Source organism: Dipodomys ordii, unplaced genomic scaffold (genome assembly GCF_000151885.1).
Source record: "Dipodomys ordii isolate 6190 unplaced genomic scaffold, Dord_2.0 Scaffold64, whole genome shotgun sequence".
In the NCBI taxonomy this organism is placed as follows: Eukaryota; Metazoa; Chordata; class Mammalia; order Rodentia; family Heteromyidae; genus Dipodomys; species Dipodomys ordii.
Window position 1 is genome coordinate 5,587,564 of NW_012267280.1, and position 7,923 is coordinate 5,595,486.

Sequence of the window (7,923 nt, forward strand, 5' to 3'; positions counted from 1 at the left end):
GGTCGTGGGGCTTGAACTCTGGGCCTGGGCACTGTCCCTCAGCTCTTCAGCTCAAGGCAAGCGCTCTACCACTTGAGCTACAGTGCCACTTCCGGTTTTCTGGTGGTTTATTGGAAATCGGAGTCTCACAGTCTCTCCTGCCCGGGCTGGCTTTTAACGGCGATCCTCAGATCTCAGCCTTCTGAGTAGCTAGGATTACAGGCGTGAACCCCCAGCGCCTGGCCCCACGTCTTTTTATTGAAAGTATTTTCTCAGGTTCTTGTCTCTTAACTTTATAGTCCCCTCCCCCCACTCCTCCTCCTTTTCTGCTCAGTCATGAGGCTTCAACTCAGGGCCTGGGCGCTGTTTCTGAGCTTTTTTTCTGCTCAAGGCTAGGGCTCTACCACTTTGAGCCACAGTTCCACTTTGTTTATTGGTGGTTAATTGTAGCTAAGTTTCATGGCCTTTCCTGCCTGGGTTGGCTTCAAACTACAATCTTCAGACCTCAACCTCCTCTAAGTAGTTAGGATTACAGGCATGAGCCACCAGCACCTGGCTTATTATAGCATTGTTTTAAACCACATATGGTTTACATAAAAAATTTAACTTAAGACTGTTCTCATTACACTATAGGTTTTAACTGTATTTTTTTTGTCTTTTTTTTCTTTTTTGGTACTGGGGATCGAACCCAGGACGTTGCGCTTGCTAGGCAAGCGCTTTGCCACTGAGCTAATTCCCAGCCCACACTATAGGTTTTAAATTATGCTTTTTCTTGTTCTTGTTTTTTTGAGCCAGGGTCTTGCTAACTACATAGCACAGGCTAGCCTCAATTCACAATCCTCTAGTATCAGACTCTCAAGTGCTGGGATAATAGTTGTGCACCACTATGCCTGATCTAAATTATGCTTTATCACTGTTAATTTTTAATCATCAGTAAGTTGTCCCTAATCTAATTATGATGACTTCATTCTTTTTTAAATCTGTAACCCCGCCCCCACCCCAACTTTTTCCTGCGGTGCTAGGAATGGAATCCAGGGCCCTGTGCAGGCTAGGCAAGTCCTCTCCTACTGGAGCTACATCTCCAGTCTATAAAGGACTTGCACCTCCAACCCACTTAGCATGAAGAGGTCCCAATCCAACCTAATTTTTCATCCCCAAATCAAGTATTAAATCACACTGATTACACAACTCTTTTCTTCACTTTATATGTAAATTCCATTTAGTATTTATGTAATTTCCAACTCCATTCTCAGGTTCTTCCGTTTTTTTACCATTTCACTCTTTACTTTTCATCACTTCCAACTTCCATTCTGGCATGCCATTCTCAGCATGAAATCCAGAAACTGATAAAACAAAATTTGGAACTAATACAAAGTGAGAAGAGCATAAAATCTTTGCTTATTAATAGTCAGGAAGAGTGATATGAGCCCACAGACTCAGCTACTTGGAAAGCTGGGATAACAGATCACAAAAACCTAGAAGTTCAAAACAGTCAGGGCAACGTAACAAAATCCTGTCTCTAAAAATGAAAAGAAATGCCTTCTCATTAAGTGACAATCCATTGCTCACCAAAAGTGTCAAGTGCTGATGAGAGCATGTGTTACGCTCTGTGTTATTGGTAATGGTGAAGAGACATTCTCCCTATGGGTTGCTCCTCAGAGAACAGTATACTTCATTAATCTCATAAACACCAATAGAAGACTTAATAGCTCTTATAAGTTCCTTTTTTAAAAATGTTGCTGTTGACATTATTGCTTTCTATTACCTCTATCAGTGATGTCTTTTAGTCAAAAACTAAAAAGGAGATGGACCACTGAAAAAATAACTTTGTTAGAATACTTACCTCCTAGCCGGGCACCGGTGGCTCATGCCTATAATCCTAGCTACTCAGGAGGCTGAGATCTGAGGATCATGGTTCAAAGCCAGCCCAGGCAGAAAAGTCTGTGAGACTCTGATCTCCAATAAATCATTAGAAAACTGAAAATGGCGCTGTGGCTCAAGAGGTGGAGTGCTCGCCTTGAGCTCAAGAGCATAGGAACAGCGCTCAGGCCCAGAGTTCAAGCCCCACGAACGAATAAAAAAAGAATACTTAACCCCTCAACTGGACAATTATACATCCTTTTAGAAAATTGCTTTTAGGACTAAAAAGAATATAAAATACAGTAATTTAGTTTAATACAGTAATTTAATATTAGAAAATTTTCTGAAAATGATCTTGACTGACAAATATGAAAAATATGTAAAAATAATGGATCAATCATCTCACAGCCCAAAGTTCAATAAAACTAGAAGACTTTAGAGAAAAACAGATCTTCCTAATAGTCCCATCTGGCTCTAATTGGTAACAGTAAACAGCCAAGGATTGCTCAGAGCCATCATACTGGGGCTGGGATGGTGGCTCAGTGGTAGAGCGCTTGCCTTGCATGCCTGAGGCCCTGGGTTTGATTCCTCAGCACCACATAAGCAAAAAGAAAAAAGCCAGAAGTGGCGTTGTGGCTCACATGGTAGAGCGCTAGCCTTGAGCTGAAGAGCTGAGGGACAGTGCCCAGGCCCAGAGTTCAGGCCCCATGACCGGACCCAAGGAAAAAAAAAAAAGGGCCATCATACTAAATACCATGTGGGCAAAAAACAGCTATATATAAAAGCATACACACCCTTTTTTCCTCTACCCATCACCAACTCTCCCAACCAATTGTAAAGTTCCACTCACATGTCTGCCTCCCACCAAGTTTCACCATCATACCCTCCAACTTTAAAAAAAGTTTTTCAAACCAGGCAACAGTTGATCACACCTGAAATCCTAGTTACTCAAAGGCTAAGATCTGAGGATCCCAGTTCAAAGTGAGCAGGAAAGTCCATGAGACTCTTTTCTCCAATAAACTACCAAAAACAGTTGGAAGTAGAGCTATGACTTAAGTGGTAGAGCACTTTAGTACTTTAGCAAAAGCAGCTTAGGAGCAATGCCCATGCAATGCATTCAAACCAAAGGACTGGCATGCACACAAAAACAAGTTCTTCAAAGAATGCTATAGAACCTACTCTTCATATCCCACATTATACCACAGACATATATATCAAGCTCTTCAGCTCAAGGCTAGCACTCTACCACTTGAGCTACAGTGCCACTTTGGGTCTTCTGGTGATTTATTGGAGATAAGAGTTTCACAGACTTTCCTGCCTGGACTGGCTTTGAACCTTGATCCTCAGATCTCAGTCTCCTAAGTATCTAGGATTACAGGCATGAACCACCAGCGCCCAGATTGCATTGTTGTTTTTTTGTGGTAGGTCATGGGGCTTAAACCTGGGGCCTGGGCCACTGTCCCTGAGCTCAAGGCTAGTGCTCTATCATTTTGAGCCACAGCTCCACTCCCAGTTTTCTAGTGGTTAACTGGAGATGAGTCTCACAGGTTTTCCTGCCTGGGTTGGCCTGGAACCGCAATCCTCAGATCTTGCCTCCTGAGTAGTTAGGACCACAGGTGCAAGCCTCCATTTCTGGCCAGTATATGTTTTTATAGAGTTCTTCCTCAACAACTCCAAACACTTTCCAAAAATTCTCTCATGATAAAATCGTCTACTTAAAAGGTAGAAAATATTAAAGCAAATAAACAGCATATGCAAAGATGTTAGTAGAATACTGCTTTATAAATCCTAGAACAATACTTTCAGAGTTGCAAAGAAACAAAGCACTGCATGCCTTCCCCTGATAGACTTACCAGCTGTCTTCCTAGACACTTTAAAAGTAGTCTTCAAAGGGCAAACAGCCTACATGGCTTTTTGATGAACCCACAAAAAACAGACGATAGTAGGACAAAAAGAAGTTGAATCTGAAAAAAAAAGGAAAGGTAATCAAAAGTATATGCCTGAAGTCAGAAAATGGTGGCTTATGCCTATAATCCTAGCTTCTCAGAAGGCTGAAATCAGAGGACTGAGGTTCAAACCCAGCCCAGTCAGAGAAGTCCATGAGCCTCTTACTCTAATTAACTAGCAAAAAGCCAGAAGTGGACATGTGGCTCAAGTGGAAAAGTATCATCCTTGAGGGAAAAAGCCTAGTGAGAGATCAAGGCCCTGAGTTTAAGGCCCAGTACACACATATACACAAAAAGTGATAGAGCTAAGTGCTGGTGGCTCACACCTAAAATCCTAGCTACTCAGGAGGCTGAGATCTGAGGGTCATGGTTCAAAGACAGCCCAGGCAGAAAAGTCGCCATGAGACTCCAATTAACTACTCAAAAAAAAACAGAAGTGGCACTGTGGCTCAAAGTGGGAGTACTAGACTTGAGCAGAAGAGCTCATACACAGTGCCCAGGCCCCAAGTTCAAGGCCCACAACCAACAGAGAGAGACAGACAGAGAAAGAGAGAAAGAAAAAGAGAGAGAGAGAGACAGACAGACAGACAAAGACAGGAAGGAAAGAGGAATGAATTACATGCCAATGATAACCCTGACCCTTACAGTAGTATCCTTATATCTTCTCTCATCATGTGGAACCCTCCAACAGTGGTCCAATCATTACTAGGTCCAACCCATTAAGCTTGAACCTTTATTAAAACAGCATCAGAGCAGTAGATGCTCCCCACTCCCTGGGACATTGTTCTGGTTTAATTTCACATGACAACCTACTACAGATTATGCCATGTGTAGAACCAGAACTTTCTCAAACTCACCATCTAACTTCAATTTATGTTGTCCCATGTCTTATATCATTTTTTTGTGCTGGTCTTGGGGTCTGAACTCAGGGCCTGGGCATTGTCCTTGAGCTTTCTTGGTCAAGGCTAGCACTCTACCACTTGAGCCACAGCTCCAATTCTGTTTTTTGATAGTTAACTGGAGATAAGCATCTCCCAAACTTTCCTGCCAAACTGGCTTTGAATTGCAATCCTTAGATCTCAGTCTCATGAGTACCTAGGATTACAGGTGTGAGCCACAATTCTGACAAGCATTTAACAACTGTTGGTGTGACTACATACTGTAAAAACAGCTGACATTCTGTTGATTATCAATTACTAACAAGTAATTGTGGAAGGAACAACACAAAGGTGAAAAAGAAGAGGATTCTGGCAGGAGACAGATGGTAGAGTTCTGACCCAGAGAAGGTTCTTAAGGACCTGCTTCAGTGATTGCTTAGGACTGTTCTCTCTGTGTGTGCATTTCAAAAAATCAAAGCATGATTTAGTTTATTTGTTGACAAACACAGGATAGGATAAACTAGCCAGGCATAACTACTGCCCGTATATATCTGAAATACCTATCAGCCCCTCCTTCTTTCTCTTGTCATTGCTTTAATTCTAAACTCCTTCTCCAAAGCCCACTCATGGTGCTGCTAGCAGAGTCCTCTCTAAACCCAAAAGGCTGAGGTAACTTGTCTGAACATTCTTTAAAGTCTCCCAGACACCTGCAGAATAAAATCAGAGCATGACATATAAAGTTCTTCATAGACTGCATTTTCAAGTTGCCGACTCCTGTAATTCCCTGATTCAAGCTTCTAGGCCTTTCTAGAACACAATTGCTCTTCTTTACATTCATCTTGCAATCTAGCCATCGAGAAATTTCTTTCATCCTTCTGAGTTTTTTTTTTTAAATGCATAGGCCGATTTCCCACTCCTTTCTACTCTGTCATATGCACACTTCCAGTGTAACTGACGTTACCCTGTAGGCATGAAGTCTGACTCCACACCAAATCATACCTCTCACCCCACAAATAATCCAACCATTTATTCACTCTTGTAACCCCTGTGCATCTCTGGTACCCAAATGTGTGCTCAGAAAACATTTGCTCAGTCATACCCTTGTTTCCTGAAGACTAGAACCAGTCTCACATTAAAATTTTAAAAACTAGAGAAGACCAGTGAGCACACTGCCTGTCAGTTAACTTTAAAACTCCAACTCATAGTTCAGCAAACTCAAGTCTGATGTTAAACGCCCTGCCAAATATTAGGCAAATGACCAGCATCTGACAGAGGACAGGAAAAAGTTCTGCTCTCTACTTAGATTCTTTTTACATATCATGATCAAACTGACACAGTAGAACTTAAGATCGTGAAAATCCAGCACAAGAGGCCAAAACTAACAAAATGAGCCTTATCAAATATTTAGAATCCATGTATCAATTTAATATATATTTCTCCCATATTCTGCTCCAGATACTCTGTTTCCAGCTCTGGTGAGCACTTTAAAAACATCTCTAGCCAGGTGCTGGTGGCTCACACCTGTAATCCTAGCTACACAGGAGGCTGAGATCTGAGGATCATGACTCAAAGCTAGCCAGGGCAGGAATTTCCCCATGAGACTCATGTCCAATTAACCACCCCAAAACCAGAAGTGGCGCTGAGGCTCAAGTTGGTAGAGTGCTAGCTTTGTGCTAAAGGGACAGTATGCAGGCTGAGTTCAATACCCACAACCTACCCAAAACTAAATAATCTCTAGTAAACTAGGGAAGATTTGAGCAGTAGCACCACGACAGTAAGCACTATTAAACAAAAAGGGGGGGGGGGGTGAGGAAGTCAACTGTGAATACAGAATTTCACAGGGGAATAACATGTTCCTGAATAAACAGGTAGAAAATAGCAAAGCAGATTCCAGCTCAACACTTGTAGTGCCAGTAATAAGTAGAGGACTAAAAAGGTCCTCAGAGGAATGGAATCCGACCTCTTCATTTTACCACTGAGAAAACATGTTGAAGGAAAGAAGCAACTTGTCAAAGATAGCAGCAACTCAGTCTGGAAACTGGGTTGTCTTTCCTACCCTGTCTAAACTACCCAGGCTGACATTAAGACTCCAGTTGAGAATCCGGCTTCCAGACAGGGGCTAGTGACTGTGGTTTTGTTTTAGCTTTAAGTTTTTAACAATTAAAAAAAATCAGCGTTCATACACATCTGTAAAAATAAATCAATAGCTCAAATCAGGGCTGGGAATGTTAGCTTAGTGGTAAAGTGCTTGCCTAGGGTTGGCATAAACAGAAAAGGCAGGAAGTGGCACGGTGGCTCAAGTGCTAAAGTGCTAGCCTTGAGTAAAAGCAGCTCAGGGACAGTGCCCAGGCCCCGAGTTCAAGAGCCAGGACTGGGAGACAGGGAGTGGACTAGCAAAAGGTAACTCAACAGCTCAGATTAATAAACTCTTCTCATACTACTCTCTACCACAACAGACTGCATTTTGCCACCATCCATTGCTATGTGGCAAATCTAAATTCATCTCATTCACTATTTTCCTTGAGGTTAACTACCACTAATCATCTTTTAAATCGCATTCTGATGTATATCCAAGATGTAAACATGCTAGTTGGACTCGTCTGTATGCATAAAAGCACTGTTGTTCTTCCCCTCTATCAAGCTGTTTTTTGGGGGGTCCGGTTGTAGGGCCTGAACTCTGGGCCTGGGCGCTGTCCCTCAGCTCTTCAGCTCAAGGCTAGCACACTACCACTTGAGCCACTGTGCCATTTCCAGCTTTTCTGCTTATGTGGTGCTGAGGAATCGAACCGAGGGCCTTAGCATGCAAGGCAAGCGCCTCTACCACTGAGCCACCTTCCCAGCCCCCATCTAGCTTTTTTAAAGTTACTTTTGAAGTTTTATTTTAAAGTAAGAGTTGCACAGGAAGAACACAGCGTTCCCAGTTGTTCCATACCCCTCCCTCTCAATCACTACCTTTTAACACTAGGTAGCGGCGGTGCCTTTGCGGTAAGGGATGAAGTGACTTTGTTTTCAGGCGCCACCCAAGCGCTCGAGCACGGAACTACAGTCTCGGTGGTCGTAGCGGTCCATCTGTGCTCGGGGCCGCGGTTCAGGCCTCACGCTTCCCCGAGACTCGCACTAAAGCGCAACCGCCGAGTCCCAGATCTCCGCCCTGAAATGCTGTGCTCCGGGCGGCGGCTCCTCTTCCTCCCCGGCTGGACGCGCGGGATCCCAGGGGGAGCCCGAGTGAGACGGGGCGGAGCTGGCGAGCGGGCACCCCC

General features: G+C 43.4%; 1 protein-coding gene across 3 annotated transcripts in view; it reads right to left on the bottom strand.

The window, feature by feature from the left end:
• Positions 1–7,923, bottom strand: part of Champ1 (chromosome alignment maintaining phosphoprotein 1) — a 33,225-nt gene that overhangs the window by 5,564 nt on the left and 19,738 nt on the right. For 2 of the 3 annotated variants that reach the window (XM_013022815.1, XM_013022814.1), the window contains exon 2: positions 3,693–3,803. The exons of the other annotated variant lie outside the window; for it this stretch is intronic. The gene's annotated coding sequence lies outside the window, so the exon portion shown is untranslated. The remainder of the gene's footprint in view (positions 1–3,692; positions 3,804–7,923) is intronic. 3 annotated transcript variants of the gene reach the window in all.